Genomic DNA, 18,326 nt, shown 5'->3' on the forward strand with positions numbered 1-18,326 from the left:
TATCTCAATACTGGGAAAAGCCAATAGTGTGGATCAGTGTGCAAAAGGTAAATCCTGTGAAGAAAGTAGTCTGAGTTAGCTACATACTCAGTCAAGTTCCAAACGAATATTTGTGTATAACTATATTTAGCATCATGCCCTACCTGGCATAAAGGATTGCCAAGTGTCTTTTTCTCTTTGTCTTTCCCTCTTTTTACTTACGCCTTTATTTCATTCCTTCCTTTTCTACCTTCTCTTGAAGTATTTTCAATCTTCTATCATGTTTGTTTGTTCTTTTTTTTTTTTTTAAAAATGAGTTCATTGTACTTAAATCATATTCACTAAATAGTTCTCAAGGCTGAATCTATGTTTCAGTCAAATAAATAATAACTTTTAGGTTTGCATCTCTAGTGCTCATGCATAATGAAAACATTGTGCTATTATTTATAGTATTCATTTCCCTGTAGGCTGAAAATTGAGATTGTTAGAGCAGAAATTCAAAGAGAAATACATCACTTTAAAAATAGCCCTGGCTGGTTTGGCTCAGCGGTTAGAGCCTTGGCCCACCGACTGAAAGGTCTTGGGTTCAATTGCTGGTCAAGGACACACACCTACCTGGGTTGCAGGTTCAATCCTGACCCCAGTTGGGGTCATGAGGGAGGCAACGAGTAGATGTATCTCTCTCACATTGGTGTTTCTCTTTCTCTCTCTCTCTTTCTCCCTCCCTCCCTCTCTTCAATTCTATAAAAAAAAAAAAAAAAAAAATCAATGGAAAAATATCCTTGGGTTAGGATTAACAACAACAAAAATATCACAAACAAGACCTTATACAAGCTCTAAGTCCTATATCTTTTTATGCCTCTTTCCTTTTTGTTATATGAAGAGTTGCCCTGGTGAACCAGCTCCAAGACTGCTCTAATCCGCTGGCACTCCGACTTTTCTACCCATTTGTCCACTGAGCTATTTATTTTTCAGGTGATTTTCTATCAGGTTCAGATAACACAGTTCATTATTTCAATGACTCTTTTGTCAATATATTCAAGCATTTCTTTTCTTCTCACATATAAATAGGCATTATAAAATATTCATGTAAATATAAAATGAAAAAATTATGAAATGGAGAAAAAATTACTAAAATCTTTCTATTTTTGCTGATTTTATACTTTCCAGTTGGAAAGTCAAAATATACACTTAGGGTCTGGCCTGGCAAAAGGGATCGCAAGGACATATTTCTACGTAAAATCATCTTTTTAATTCACTGTTTAGAGGATGTCATGTCCGAACTGATTAGATAAGACAATGATCATGTCTAATCAGTTTTGTATTGTACTTTGGTCTTATGTTATTAGTACTGTCTTTCATTTAGGATTTTTTGAAAAAAGGATTTTAGACCATTTATCCACTTGAAGTCTTAACTTGGCTAAATTTAGATTTTATCATCTAAATATACTTTACTGGATACACAGGAATTTCTAAATAATCTTAGTCATTATGAGAAATAAAAAGAGCAAAAAAAATCAATAAAATCATATTAAAAAAATAAAAGAGCAAAGATGACACTTTTCATCTCTCTACAGAACTTCTTTCTCAACATATCTTACTTCATATATCCTCTTCTTGACCACCACAGATGTGAGACAACCAGTAATCATGAGAATTTCCCTTTCTTTACATCTCTAACAATACTTAGAACTTTCAAACATTGTGAATTACTCCGTGAATATAATGGATCTGGGCTGGTGTCTCAGTAGTGTGTTGTTTCATACTTACCAGATTAACAATTAAATCAGGTTAAGTTTCATGTTTATTGACAGGCTTTTCAGCTTAATCTAGTTCTTCACCGAGGAGAAGATCAAGGTCACATATCTTATAAAAATGAATGTGTTAAAACCCCAACCTTCTTTCCTGAGGTCTGTCATGCTGTCAGCCCTTGATCGCTATTGTGGCCATGTTTTTGGGTTCATGTCAGTTTCTGGTAGCTCCTTGAAAAATTTCTTTTTTCTTCATCACTATTTTTGATTTAGTTGGCATGCTTCTTTTCTTTCTTTATTTCTGAAACCCATACCGCATGCATACTGTGAGTCAGAGACTATGTCCTATTTTCTCATAGCACACTGAGGAAACCAGATTTAAAAATGTGATTGCATAACCCTACTCATCATCCTGATTTTCTTGTTGATGTTTCTGTGTCTTCCATTAGTCTCTATGCTACTTTAAGTAACAGTCACTGTCTTTTAAGTGTTTATATTTTTAGTGGCCTAGTGATAAACATCATTAAAGGAATTAGCCATAAAAAGAAATTACAATGTATGTGCACATGTCATTTATTGTAGTTAACAGTGTTTCTGTTTCTGACTATGCAAATATTAATTTATTTGGCACTAAGCAAAACTTCAAATTGTTTTAATTACCTTCTCTTGATCTCATTGTTAAGGGAGGGATTTCCACCCCAGGGGTTTAAGAATGACCAGATAAACAACACACAACAGTGGACAGATGAGACTGACAGCCTATTATTACTCCCATGTACTCATAGCTCAGGTGAAGAAAACATCATATGCTGCACATAGTATTACCCTTAATTTTAGGCCTTACACTACACATTCAAATAGATAAACTGAGTTTTTTCTCGTTATATATTACCTTCATGCAGAGATTAGCAGGATTTTGATTCCTCATTTTGGTTAGGATTTTCAATAACCACAAACCAAAAATGTTATACAGAATTTTATTGAAATATTGATCATATGGAGGCAGTTAATTCCCATACATTAAAATAATTTATAAATATTTTTTCTTGCCATTAAACTTTACAGATTTTTTTTCCTTTATTGATTTTTGGAGAGAGAGGACATGAGAGGGACAGAGAGATAGAGACATGGATGAGAGAGAACATCGATTGGATGCCTCCTGCGTGCCCCCCACTGGGGATCTGGCCCACACTTGGGCATGTGTCCCAACCAGCAATCGAACCTGAAACCTCTTGGTGCGTGGATCAATGCTCAACCACACCAGCCGGACTAAACTTAACAAATCTTAATGAAGTATTCCTGAGTGTACAGAAGATTGCTCTCTGATAGCTATTGAAAGCCACCTGTCAAGGTGAAAAATATACACAAGCTAAAATAACAGTCCCAGATATATACTAGTTATCAAAACAAATTTTATACAGGCACTGAAGGAGGAGAAGTTCACAATATTCACAACTCTTCTCTGAACACTAGTCAATGAATAAGAGTACCTGAGAAATTGCTGAATCTCTAGAGGAATTGAATATAAAAAAAGATTTATCCCATCCCCACTGTTCTATAGAAACAGTATAAATAGAATTGTGTGTAATTCAAATCTGGATGGGGCAATGAATATTCAGGGAGATAGTAAGAAGTCTGCAGGCTTGTAAATTGATAAAACAATGCCATAACAACAAATAGATTTTGGAGATACACAAGTAAAATTCATTGGGAATAGTAATGAAACATTTAGTTCAGTTTTATCTTTGTCATACCGAGACTACAAGTACTCTTCAGACTAAATTGATTGCTATTTTGATAAATTAAATCTTACAAAGTTAGCCAATGTGCAAAATGTATAACAAAAATCTAGTATATTTAATGGAGAAATTAATTTGGAAATGTATAGTACTCTAAAAAATCTCAAATTATAACAGTGCAAAAAACAATATGGAATTATCTCTATTGAAGGGAGAACGTACATGGCAAGCTACTTAAAGTCATGCACTAAAATCAGACATTGAATAATGACCTTCCATTGAAATGTTAGATATGTAATTAGCTTTAAGTCATTTATCTTGATTTTTTAATTTACTCAATCAATCATTCCTTCTACAACTAATTCATGACTGGTATACCATGCATAGGCATTCTGCTGAATAGTATTTGCAAACATTACAGAGATAGCTTTTATAGTCATAAAATGTACAGTATAATATGGAATTATGACTGTAGTTTGGGAGCCATACATACTGTTGTTGAAGGTTCAGGTTTACTTATCATTTCTTTTTCTTTTTTTTTTTTTTATCCTCACCTGAGGACACTTTTTGATATTTTGTTCAGATAGAGTGGGAGTGAGAGACAGAGAGAGAGAGAGAAAGAAACATCGATGTGAAAGGGACACATTGAGTGCTTGCCACCCACACAACCCAACCAGGGTCGAGGACAAACTGTAACCGAGGTACGTGCTCTTAGCGGGAACTGAACCTGGGTCTCTCTGGACCGCAGGCCGATGCTCTAACTATTGAGCCAAACCGGCCAGGGCTTACTTAACATTTCTATCTCATTAGGCAGACAAATAAAATTGTCTGTGATGATAAATGTTCTAAATCCATTCTGTCCACTATTTGAGAGCACTTGAAATGTGGCTAGTGAGACTGAAATGCTAATTTTGTTTAATTTTAACTAATTTAAATTCAAATAGCTACACGTAGCTAGTGGCTATCATTTTGGACTGAGCTACAGGACTATTTTAAATATCAACTTATATAAGCAGTTGCTACAGAGTAAATCTTAACATTTAGTAGTTACTAGGCTCCATGTTGATAACGATCGTGTAGATTTCTTGGGAAAGGGATGAAAGAGTTTCAAAATGAGCAAAGGCTACTACCAAACCATATTGATAATAAAGTTCAGTAAAGGGGACTTATTTCTGAGTAATCATAATTTGAATATTCTGATGCTCACAGTCATGGTATAAAATTTAACATACGTGTAATGAGCATTAAACAAACCTCACATCTAAAACATAATCCTTGAGTAGCCTCAATTTCTCACAAAGGTGATGTCAGACACAGGTAGCTGTGGCAGGTTATGATATCCACAGGTAGGAGTCCTAAAGATTCTTTCCCCTTTCAAAAAAAAGGATAGCTGCAGAAACAATGTAAATAATTTTAAAAAAAACAACAGAGTTATCCATCTTCTTCAACTCTTAGCACTACAGATGCAGTGATTCAAAATCTTCTGAATATGTTATGAATGTGTTCAACTGCTACTCAAATGGATGACACTGGGGCATCCCTTGATATGTGATTTTTTTAAAAAAATTTGGGAATTACTTACCTTCCAGTAATAATACTGTTTCTTAGAGTAAAAATATCCCAAAAAGTAAGCAGATATTTTAAAAAGTATGATATCTAGACTGGCTCATTTTTAAATTAGAGATCATTCTTCACCAGAAGATATGCATTGGAAAGGACTGTCATGTTTTACAACCACACACATTTTCAACGTAAGAAATATGTAACAGGATTTCAGTAGCTTGATTGGATAGCTTCTGTACGTCCCTTCAACCGCACTATCCACCCAACACATCATGCTCTGTGCCGCAGAAAACTTCTGTTTGGACCACATCAAGGGACTCCTTGCTCATTGGCTCATGTTTTTTAAAAAATAAGAATCTCCAGAAAGAGATCAGAGGATGGGAAGAATGAATCTTTGCCCTATCTTTCCAAGGTTGAGGAAGGTAAAATTCTTCATTTTCTTTAGCCCCAGTGTATCTTATTGGAAATCTTAAACTTAGTTTATAACTATTAAAAGTTTTATTTACTAAATGTGCTGCCAAAGCCACTGAGTGATGCAAGAACCAATCTTTGTTTGAAATTGTAATTTTTAATGATTTTTAAGTAACCTGGATAAAATAGTGGATGAACAGATTTTTAAGAATTTCTTCCAAAACTGTGCTATTGAGATTATAAATCTTAACTGTATAAGGGACAGAGTTTTAGATTAGACAGATTGCTCAACAGCTAGATCATAAGAAAAAGAGAACAAAATTGTGAACAGAGAAAAAGAGAAAGAGACTGAATAAGATCAAGTGGAGATAAACATCACCGCGAGGCCATCATTTGCTTAGGTCTAGAGCAGAAAAGTCATTAGGATGCTGAGATGAGACAAGTGGTAAGTTATGTTTCAAGGAAGACGACGTTATTGTATGTTAAAATTTGTAACTATAGGCATAAATAAAATATAAGGAGAAATATATAAGAATAATAAAAACAAAGCTTAGTCCTGCAAAGTATTCTTTTTATGTTGGTTCAGCTTCCCTGAGCTTCCATGTACAGGACATATACTGTGATACTACAATTTGAATGAAAACTCAAAGTAACACTAAGGATATCAATTTGCTTATTGACCTATTTTGTAAACCACTAGAGTATATAGAAATTAATTTTAATTTCACATATAGCATAAATAGAAATCACGATATATTTATATTCAGCTTATCATCTGAGCTAAAAAACAATTAATTCATGCCATAATTCTAATCATAAAAAGTCTTTCTAACCAAACCTTCTGAAGAGCCCAGGCCAACTGAACAGTGATATCTGGTAGAAGGTTAGTACTGAAAGTTCTTCCACAAGTTATATTTCCAGCAGTTTTTCTTTCTTAAACTGGACATCCACAAAATGTCAGACATTCTAATAGTAATATAATGTGAAGAACAAAGACTCTGGAGCCAGATTTTGTGGTGTACATTCCAACTCCATAATTGCTATCTGGTGTTGTCAAAATTACATAAGCTCTCCATTTTCTTTTCCTTTTTTTTACAGTCATGAAGTATATTTCATATATTTGTTCCTATTCAAAATATGTCAAATTCCAGGGCATCTCTGATATATTAATTAAATATATGTTCATCTGCCTTATGTCTTTTTTTCTATTTTTATTAATTTATTTTTGTTACATGTTTCTCCTTTTTTCCCCATAGTCACCCTCTTCTCCATCACTCCCTCCTACCTCCCCCCGCAGCACTGTTGTCCATGTCCATTGGTTGCACATACATGCATATAAGTTCTGTGGTTTATTTCTCCCCCACCACACCCTGTTCTGGGGATTGTCAGTCTGTACCCCACTTCCATGTCTCTGGGAATACCCCATTCCTCAGACTGTTATGTTCATTATATTCCACAAATAAGTGAGATCATATGATACTTGTCTTTCTCTGTTTGGCTTGTTTCACTTAGGATGACACTTTCCAGGTCCCTCCATATCGTCTCAAAGGATAAGAGATCTTTCTTTCTTACAGCTGCATAGAACTCCATTGTGTATATGTACCACAGCTTTTTTATCCATTCGTCTACTGATAGACATTTGGGCTGCTTCCAGATCTTACCTATTATAAATAGTGCCGCTATGAACATGGGGGTACATATATTCTTTTTGATTGGTGTTTCAGGCTTCTTAGGGTATATTCCTAGAAGTGGGATCACTGGGTCAACTGGAAAATCAATTTTTAATATTTTGAGAAAACACCATATTGTTTCCCATAGTGGCTGCACCAGTCTGCATTCCCACCAGCAGTGTACTAGAGTCCCCTTTTCTCCACACCCTCGCCAGCACTTGTTTGATGATTTGTTGATGACAGCCATTCTGGTAGGAGTGAGGTGATATCTCATTGTTGTTTTAATTTGCATCTCTCTGATGATTAGTGACACTGAGCATTTTTTCATGTCTCTTGGCTATTTGTATTTCCTATTTGGAGAGGTGTCTATTTAGGGCCTCTGCCCATTTTTTAGTTGGATTCTTTGTCTTCATTTTGTTGAGATGTATGAGCACTCTATATTGGAAATTAACCCCTTAGCTGATGTATCATGGCAATTATGCTCTCCCATACAGTGGGTTCCCTTTCCATTTTGATGGTTGTTTCTTTTGCTGTGCAGAAGCTTTTTAGTTTGATGTAGTCCCATGTGTTTATTTTTTTTCTTTGTTTCTGTTGCCGTAGGTGATGTATCAGTGAAAATTCTGCTGCGTATGATGTCTGAAGTTTTCTTGCCTACATTTTCTTCTAGGATTTTTATGGATTCATGAGTCACATTTAAGTCTTTTATCCATTTTGAGTTTATCCTGGTGTATGGTGTAAGTTGATAGTCTGGTTTAATTTTTTTTGCATGTAGCTGTCCAATTTTCCCAACACCATTTATTGAAAGGGCTGTCTTTACTCCATTGTATGCTCTTGCTACCTTTATCAAATGTTAATTGAGCAAAATGTCTTGGGTCAGTTACAAGGTTCTCTGTTCTGTTCCATTGATCTATGTGCCTGTTCTTGTGCCAGTACCAGGATGTTTTGATGACAATGGCTTTTTAGTATAACCTGTTATCCGGTATTCCTCCTACTTTGTCCTTCTTTTTCAGGATTGTTGTGGCTATTGGGGGTCTTTATAGGTTTCATATTAACTTTTGAAGTATTTATTCTAGTTCTTTGAAATATGTAGTTGGTAGTATTGCATTGAATCTATAGATTGCTTTGGGTAGTATGGACATGTTAATGATGTTAATTCTTCCAATCCATGAACAAGGCATGTGCTTCCACTTTTTTATGTCTTCCTCTATTTCTTTTTTCAATGTCCTGTGGTTTTCTGCAAATAGGTCCTTTACTTATTTGGTTAAGTTTATTCCTATGTATCTTAATTTTTTGCTGCAGTAGTAAATGGGATTTTTTTTTTTTTTTTTTTTAGTTTCTCTTTCTGTGAACTCATTATTGGTGTATAAGAATGCCATTGATTTCTTGATGCTAATTTTGTATCCTGCTACATTGCCAAATTCATTTATTAAATCTAGTAAATTTTTGATGGAGTCTTTAAGGTTTTCTGTGTACAGTATCATGTCACCTGTGAAAAATGACAGTTTTACTCCCTTGTTTCCAATTTGGATCCCTTTTATTTTTCTTCTTGTCTAATTGCTGTGGCTAAGACTTCAAGTACTATGTTTAATAAGAAAGGCAAAAGTGTGCATTTCTGTCTTGTTCCTGGTCTTAAGGGAAATGCTTAGTTTTTGCCCATTGAGTATAATGTTGTTGTAGGTTTTTTCATATATGGCCTTTATTATGTCAAGATATGATCTCTCTATTCTCACATTGCTGAACATTTTTATCAGAAAAAGGTGCTGGATTTTGTCAAATGCTTTTTCAGCATCTATTGATATGATCATATGTTTTTTATCTTTCATTTTGTTTATGTGGTGTATCACATTTATTGATTTGCAAATATTGTACCAGCCTTGCATCCCTGGGACGAATCCCACTTGGTCATGGTGAATAATTTTCTAATGTATTGCTGGATCCTATTTGCTAATATTTTGTTAAGGATTTTAGCATCTATGTTCATCAGGGATATTGGCCTGTAGTTTTCTTTCCTTGTGGTGTTTTTGTCTGCTTTTGGAATTAGAATTGTGCCAGCTTCATAAAACGAGTTTGGAAATTTTCATTCCTCTTGAGTTTTTTGGAATAGTTTGAGGAGAATGGTTGTTCGTTTTTCTTTGAATGTTTGGTAAAAATCCCCCATGAAGCCGTCTGGCCTGAGCTTTTGTTTGCTGGGAGAGTCTTGATTACATCTTTAATTTCCTTAATTATTATTGGTCTGTTCAAGTTTTCTGTCTCTTCCCAGTTCTGTTTTGGGAGACTCAATGTATCATTTAGAGTCTCTGTTTCCTTGTTAATTTTTTATCTAGAGGATTTATCCAATGATATCATTGGGGTGTTTATGTCTCCCGCTATGATTGTATTTCTGATGATTTCTTCTTTGAAGTCCTCCAGAAGATTTTAAATATATTTTCGTGCTCCTATATTGGGTGCATATATGTTTACCAAGGTTATATCTTCCTGTTGGATATAGTTTTTCAATATTATGTAGTGACCTTCTTTGTCTCTAGTTATGGCCTTTATTTTGAAATCTATTTAATCAGATATGAGTATTTCTACCTCAGCTTTTTTTCCCTTTCAGTTTGCTTGGAAGATTTTTTTCCATTCCTTCACTTTCAACCTATGTGAGTCTTTTTTTGTTGTGAGATGGGTCTCTAGTAAACAACATAATATGAGTCATGCTTTTTTATCCAATCAGCTACTCTGTGTCTTCTGATTGGCGCATTCAGTCCATTTACAATTAAGGTTATTAAGTACTTTTATTGCCATTTTTGTTTATTGTGGTTATATTTTTCTTCCTATTTCTTCTACTAATTACAGCAGTCCATTTAACATTTCTTGCAGTGTTGGTTTGGTGCTAATATAGTCCCTTAGCCTTTTTTGGTATGGAAAGCTCTTTATTTCACTTTCTGTTTTGAATGATAGCCTTGTTGGATAGAGTAGTCTTGGATTCAGATTCTTGTTTTTCATGACCTTGATTACCTCATGCCATTCCCTTCTGGCCTGTAGTGTTTTTGTTGAGAAGTTAGCTAGTAGCCTTATGGGGGTTCCTTTGTAGGTAACCTGTTGCTTATCTCTTGCTGCCTTTAGGATTCTCTCTTTGTCTTTAATTTTTGGCATTTTAATTATGTGTCTTGGTGTATGCCTGTTTGGGTTCTTCTTACTTGGGGCTCTCTGTGCTTCCTGAACTTGAATGCCTTCTTCCTTCACCAAATTAGGGAAGTTTTCTGTCACTATTTCTTCAAATATATTCTGTAACACTAGCTCATTTTCTACTTTTTCTAGAACTCCTATGATGCTAATGTTGTTACGTTCCAGTTGTCCCGTAGTTCTCCTAAGCTGTCTTCCTGTTTTTCCATTGTTTTTGTTTTGTTTTCTGATTGGTTGATTTTTTTTCTACTCTGTCTTCTAATTCACTGATCCGGTCTTCAGCTTTCTCTACTCTGCTGGTTATTCCTTCCAATGTGTTATTTTTTTCTGCTATGTTATTCTTCATTTCCAGTTGATTGGTTTTTAATGTTTCTATATCTTCACTCATGCTGTTGAGCTTTATCATTGCTCTGATCTCAACCTCTGATAACTTGCTTAACTGTATTTCATTTATCTTATCTTCAGTAGAGTTCTCTTGTTCTTTCATTTGGGATTCCTTTTGTTGTTTCACCATTTGGCTATCTCAGTGCGTTTTGGAGTCTGCCAAATTTTCCCTATGGGTGTTTATGTTCTGCTGTTTGTGGCTCCCACTACTGGGTTTGAATGAGTGTGGGAGCACCCATGTTAAATACCACTGTCAAGTCTTACTTTCCTGGATAGATTTGCAAGCTCAGGCAAGGTTCTGTTGTCCTCTAGCTTTTTGCTTGGAGACGATTAGTCTCAATTACTTGATGTGTCTAGGGTTGTAGCCCTCAGCTGAATGCAAAACTCCCTCAGGTGTTCAGGGTAAAATGATTTCCAGATAGTGGGGCTGATGCTGGTTGTTAATGAGCCTCAATTTGCATTTCTCTGGCCCAGCTGGGTGATGTTAAATTTCTGAGGGAGGGGCTGTTGCTTTTTCCTGGGGCTCTGGGAGGGGACTCTTAGTAAGATGTCTATTGTCCTGTGTGGGAGTGATTCAGCAAGTAATTTCCAGTGCCCTCCAATTCTCGAGTCTCTTCACACAGTTATAGACCAGCCCACCCTCCCTCTGCCAGAGCCAAAGGTGAGTGGCTGTAGCTAATTTAGTGCTCTGTTCTGGTCTTCTGCACTGTGGAGCCAGCTTGGGATTTTAACCTCGAAGGAGCTGCTCACAGCTAAAACAGGTACTTTCTATGGGCTCCCAGGCTGCCCTCTTGAGCCTCAGCAGATCCTACCAGGCTCGATTCAGTGTCCCTTATTCCTGTCCCTGGTTATATGGGTCCTCTCCAACTGCTTTTGTGTTGCTTTTTCCCGGCAATTTGTCTTTATTTTAGTTGTAATTCCAGTTTGGTCTTGGGAGATGGTCTGTGTAGATTCCATTCACTCTGTCACCATTTTGGAATATCCATTTTCTTATTTATAAATCATAGATGACAGTTATCCTTAGCTCTAGTGTAGCAGGAGTATTAGGAACATTACTCCATATAAAGCTACTCTAACTATTAGTTATTGTTATCAGTTTGGTGCCATCACAAAGGGCTGACTTTCCAGACCCACATGACACACAAGCTTTATTCAACTCTGAACTTCACTCATAATTAGCAAAAATACAGTAAAAGGGAACACAGCAATGCCACATCAACTCACTAAACTCACTGTTCTCCAAAGGACGTGGTTTGGGTTCATGGAGATGAGCATCAACTGTGCGTGGTACAAGTTAGCACGGAAGTCAGCCAGTCCTGGAGTCTCCACTCTTTAATGTATTGCTAGTCATAGCGAGAAAGATTCACAATTATTCTTTATTCTCCAACTCAGCTATGGACCATAAGTTCATAATCTGCAGGTTTATTTATAATTAACAATCCTGATAGACTAGTATGCCCTGCCAAAGAGGTTATGAAGATACATACGTTCACAGCAAAACTTGGAAGACTCTTTTTCCATTTCATATTTGGATATATATCTAGCAGCATTCTGTGCCAGGTTTCACTGAAACATTCAAATACATGAAAAACAGCAGTATCCATAATGGCCTGAATCTAACAATAAATCAACTGTCTGCTAATAACTGAATAGACAAATGAGATATGCTATATTCTTTTAATAGAATGCTAATGCAGCATGGAAAATGAACTATAGCCATATATATATATGGCTTAATCTCAATCAGTGGATTAATCTCATAAATATGAATCAAAGAATGAAGAGACAAAAGTGTATTTACTGTATATTTCATTTATAAAAAATGGGAAACAGGCAAAATACAATTCTAATGTACAGAGATGCATGTTTGGATAGGTGTGATCATTTTAATCCTAGATAGTGGTTTTCTTCGGGGAGAGTGATGGAATTAAGTTTTGTGGAAGGAAGTGGAATATTTGGGTGTTATCAAAGTGTTCTATTTCTCATATTAGGCAATACTGCTATTGGAGGCTATTTTTGTTTTTGTTTTTGTTTTTGGTGGGGTGGGTATCATTTTAAGTAATTTATTACACTGGGCTCTTACATTTTCCAAGTTTCTCTTGTGGGTTTTATTTCTCAATAAAAGAGCCATAGATAATAGACTAAATTTACAAAAATGAACAAGAGAGGGGACTTTTCTCTTCATTTTACACACAAAGAAATGGATGTATGTTATATAGTCAACTGGTTGTAATTTTTAGCCATAACGCTCTGGTTAGTGTGGAAGGTTCTTTTTGAAATATTGTTTGACTTGATAGAATGAATCAAGGTTTGCGTTAGAGGGAATATGCAAGTTAGATGTTTGCATTTGTATGGTGGTTGATTTTCATGCAATGGCCATTGATTGCTTTTGTTGTTTTACCGTGATCTACATTAATGTATTTAGAGAGAAATTCTGATTGACCATTATTTCAGACTTTTACAGTGGCTTGTCTTTAAATACAAGGTCCCTTTACCATTGGAAGACAGCGGGCATAGCCTGAGTCCTTGTCATTTACTCCGACTTCAAAGTTCTGCAGCCAAGTGGCATGTGTGGATTTAATTCCATTTCCCACCACCAAGAAGGGCCATGATTGGTACACCCTTTTGCAAAGTGATTGATTCAAAATCCAACCTTAAATTGTTCTAACTAGAATCAAGCCCAGAATGTTGGGTAATGGTTGGGAAAATGAGGTTTTTTCCTTCTGGACAGTGTGGGAAAAGAATGCAAGATCTTCAGTTGCAGCATCAATTTCACTTCTGAAAGGCAGTCAGCCTATGGGTGACGGTGGCATCTGGAAGAGAACTGAGAGGAGAGCATTTCGGTGATACTGAGGAGTCTCTTGATCTAAATGAATCTGGGCTCCTTAGTTCTTTGTGAAATAGAAAAGACTGTCTCTGTGGACTCTGTTTTTGATGTGAATGTGAGGCAAGTACCTAATCTCCCCTGTCATTTGTCAGTGGGAGTTGGATATTCTGATGTTTGCCGTTGATCACATTTCACTCCATGCAGGGAAGACCTGGGCACTGAACAGAACATTGTCCCATATGTTTTTATATATTTGAGATTTTAGATTTGTAGGTCTTTGAATTGTTTGAGAGATAATTAAATTGTCAATAAACAAACATTATCTTTTATTCACATCTTCACAAAAATCATAATGATGTAGGATACATAATAAGTAAATAAATTTTAATAAAAAAACTGTCTACGATAGGAGAAATTCAATTCTATAATTTGCAGATTTTTGCTTGTTTTGTTTTTAAGCTATATTGGAATTTGAAAAAATGAGAATGTCTCTGAAAGGTAGATATAAAAACATTGATAATTCCAAATGAATATAAAACTTTTCTATAAAACTAAATGATTTTTGGCCTGTGTGTAATAGTTTATCACAATTTTATGAAAATGATATTTGTAGTCTCTAAAGCATAAATGCAAGTATTTATTTCTGCCAGCCCTGGCATCTCAGATACCACCATTTTCACAATGTAATCATATTTTTCTGCCCCAAGTTCCTTTCCCATATTCCCTCACAGCTCCATCCCCATACATATGACCCAACAGAAGACTATATTTTTTGAGTTCACAATGGTATTTTCACAAAAATCTGCTCAGGAACTATTGGAGATTGCCTTCAGAAACAATGCTTACCAAGAATGTTTTCCAATCGCATCTTTATTTGTTTTTTTGTTTTTTTGTTCAGATAGAGCGGGAGGGAGAGAGAGGAAGAGAGAGAGAGAGAGAAACATCGATGTGAAAGGGACACATCGAGTGGCTGCCACCCGCACGACCAACCAGGGCCGGGGACAAACTGCAACCGAGGTACGTGCCCTTAGCGGGAACCGAACCCGGGTCTCTCTGTACCGCAGGCCGACGCTCCAACCGCTGAGCCAAACCGGCCAGGGCTCCAATCGCATCTTTAAAGCCCATTTCCTAAAAGTTGGCCTTTGAGGGAAGCCAGAGAGTCAGTGAAACATGAGCAACTGAAGGCATAACCTTGTTCCAAAATGCAGGTAAATACTGGAAACTGAACTATTAAAAAATGACTAGTGTATTTCAGCAGAATATGTGCCTCCATCTGAATTGAAAAATTAATTCTAGGATTTGTTAGATATGTTAATTGGTTCAAGTCACAATTAACATATGAAAAGGAAAGGAAGAGACACTGAAAAGAGCCTGTGAATTAAAGCAGCAGAAGTAGTAATAGAAATAAACTTACATGTGACAGCCTGTTACCTCCATGAAATAGGGTTGTGTAGCAAAAAGGCAGCCGTTGCAAAGCACTGTGACACTGATATTCAAGAGCGGCATCAGTGTTGGTCACAAAGACATTTTCTTTGCAAATATTCATGTCATTAATCTTTCAAAAATCACTGAGGTATAAATATGAGGCAGACTTGCATTTGTGCACAAAGAATGTACAAAAACGAGTGCACTGCACTTTCTATTGCTATCTGTTTCTGTTTGCACATATCATGACAAGTGCATGGGAGGTGAGAGCCCTGCCCGATGTTCTGAAGGCTTGGTTTACCTGCCATATATTTGGGTTACAATGTATCTTAAGAAATATAGAAACTCATGTTTCTGTATGTATCACATCTTTTGTTTACTTTACTGAATATTTCCTAGAATGAGACCTAAACAAGATTTACATTATAGTAATCCTATTTACTTCTATACTGTGATATGATAAACTATTCATTAATTTCATAAACACATAGCTAGATAGGTAGATAACAGAAAGGGATAGATATAGATAGATGATAGATAGATGATAGATGATAGATAGATAGATAGATAGATAGATAGATAGATAGATAGATGATAGATGACAGTGACAGAGATTTCTTTTATATACAACTTAAAAATTATAGCATACAATAGAAATACAATACATATTATTTTATGTGCACAGTTAGCAAACGTCTATACACTCAAAGCACTGTGTGAAAGGCTAAAGAAGAAAGATAAATCCTTGCAAAGGGACTCATCATTGAGGAGCCCAACAGAAACAAGAAAAGTAGAATCCTGTTGATGCTTTTGGGGGGTCTAAGCAAGGCATTATCGAGGTAAAGAGGAGAGAATCTTTCTTAAGAAATGGCAAAAACTTTGCGGAAGTTTTCAGGAGAGAAAAGTCAAGTGCAGTCAAAGAGAGGAAAGAGTACATGAAGTAGACGATCATATCACAAGGAATTCAGTTGGGCTCTGATATCGTTTGCTTAGGTAAGTACAGTTAGGTGATTCTGGACAGGTTTGCTGGACTTGATCACAAATAGTTTTATCTCCTGGGAAGACTGAAAGATCATAGTAGGTTGAGAGAAGATTAAACTAAAGCCAGATTTCTCTTCACACCGTATCTAGATGTACATTCTCTGTGGGTTACAGCTACAAATGTGGAAACTAAAACTCAAAAAGTAACAAAGACTTGGCATGTTTTATTTTACCTTCCATTGCTTGGACAGAGATGAAAGAGAGGCTCTAGGGGATGACCCCAGAACGAACATCTGACCGGCAGTAGCGTAGAACCCCTTAACCACAGTCCTTCTGAACAGGGAGAAAGTGAACAAAAGTACCACGTTAACATCCATACGAATGACGGTGTTTGCCTGAGGCTAAATGTTGACATTAGTAAGACATATATTCCAAATACAGAATTCTTCTAATAAATATAAAGATATTTGTAATGAGGAAACATGTCAATATAATGTAACATATCAGATTATAAAAAAGCTCTAGACTCAGTTAAATGGATACAAAAATAATCTCTGTAGTTTAACACTCATTCATGATATAAAACCCTTTTAAACTAGGAAGAGAAGAGCTGCTAATCTAGCATCATGGAGAGTAGAGTATACAGCATTCTTAGAGTAAAACTTTAGAAACACATTAAAGTCAAAAACGGGAAAAGGATGCCCAGTGGCACCTTTGTTACTGAGCATATTACTGGTCCTAGATAATATGAGAAAGCAATAAAAAGAAATGAAATATAACAATTGTAAAGTTAGTCATTTAAAGTTTGATACAATTGTGAACATATATAATCTAATGAAACTTGGAAGCAATAAGAATTAATCAGAAATTTCAGCAAGGTTGCCAGATATAAGATCAAGATCCAGAAATCAATACCATTGTTATACAACAGCAACAACCAATTTTAAAATGTAGTAACAGCAAGAATTGTAAGTTACCTAAGTCATAAATTTAACAAAAGGTATTTAAGATATTTATGAAGAAAATTATAAAATGGTAGTGAATAATTTTTAAAAAGACCCAAACAAATGAAGAAAATCTACTTTCATAGATCAAAGTTCTCTGTGTATTGTAGATGTTATCCTATGACTTTTGATCTATAAATTCAGAGAAATTTCAATTAAAAAAGAATTTATAAGTGGAACTTATCAAGTTGATGTAAGAGTAAATGGCTAACAATTGTCAAAAATATGAAGAATAATAAAGTGTGAGGTGAAAAAAGATATAAAGAATAATTACGGCCCTGCTGGTGTGGCATAATCCACACCAGTGGATTGAGCATAATCCTATGGACTGAGAGGTCCCGGTTCAATTCCCCATTGGGGCACATGCCCAATTGCAGGCTTGATCTCCAGTAGGAGGTATGCAGGAGGCAGCCAATGAATGTTTCTCCCTCACATTGATATTTCTATCTCTTTCTCTCTTCCTCTCTCTCTATAAAGACAATAAAAATATATTTAAAAAAAATAATAATTATGGCCCTGGCCAGTTTGGCTCAGCGGTTGGAGCATTGACCTGCGGTCCAGAGAGACCCGGGTTCGATTCCCGCTAAGGCCACGTATCTCGGTTGCAGTTTGTCCCCGGCCCTAGTTGGGTTGTGGGGATGGCAGCCACTCGAGGTGTCCCTTCACCTCGATGTTTCTCTCTCTCTCTCTCTTCCTGTCTCTCTCTCCCACTCTATCTGAACAAAAAATGGAAAAGTGTCCTCGGGTGAGGATAAAAAAAAAATTAAAAAAATAATAATTATGAACTCTGTAATTTGGCATAGATAGGTTTACCAAAGAAGCATAACAAGAACCCAGAATAAAGCATGTAACTATTGGTACAAGTAGATGACCCCCATCATAACCTTGGCTCCTAACTCTCTTTTTAACTCCTTGCTTGTGTTCTTTCCTGTTTATTATTTATTTTATGAGATCTCAGCTGTTCTTTAAAACTTATATTTGAAAATAATATTCAGACAGTACTTTTAAGAAGTAAAAAAGAGATTTTTGGGCTCTCTCTTGTGCTGTATTAAAAGACAAGCAAGTACACAAGATTTGCTCAAGCTCTTGCATGACAGTTTGGCTGGTAAGTTAATTCTGAACTGTATTCCTTCAGCATAAGGAATGAAATATTCTATTCTGTCTTCTTCTTGTTGTTGGTGTGAAAAAAAAAAAGTCTGCTCTCATTTGATCATTGTGCTTTTACAGAAAATACATTGGCTTTTCTTCTGGAAGCATTTAAGAATTTTCTTTTTGCTTTTGATGTTTTACAGTTTTATTATCAAGCACCTAGTTATAGGTTTATTTTTATTCTTCAGAACTCAAAATAAACTTGAAATTGAGAATGTATTTCTTCAATTCTGAAAAGTTTTAGCCACTATGCCTTTGTATATTGTAATTCTAGTTTA

The sequence above is a fragment of the Molossus molossus genome, unplaced genomic scaffold (assembly GCF_014108415.1).
Source record: "Molossus molossus isolate mMolMol1 unplaced genomic scaffold, mMolMol1.p scaffold_m16_p_4, whole genome shotgun sequence".
Lineage (NCBI taxonomy): Eukaryota > Metazoa > Chordata > Mammalia > Chiroptera > Molossidae > Molossus > Molossus molossus.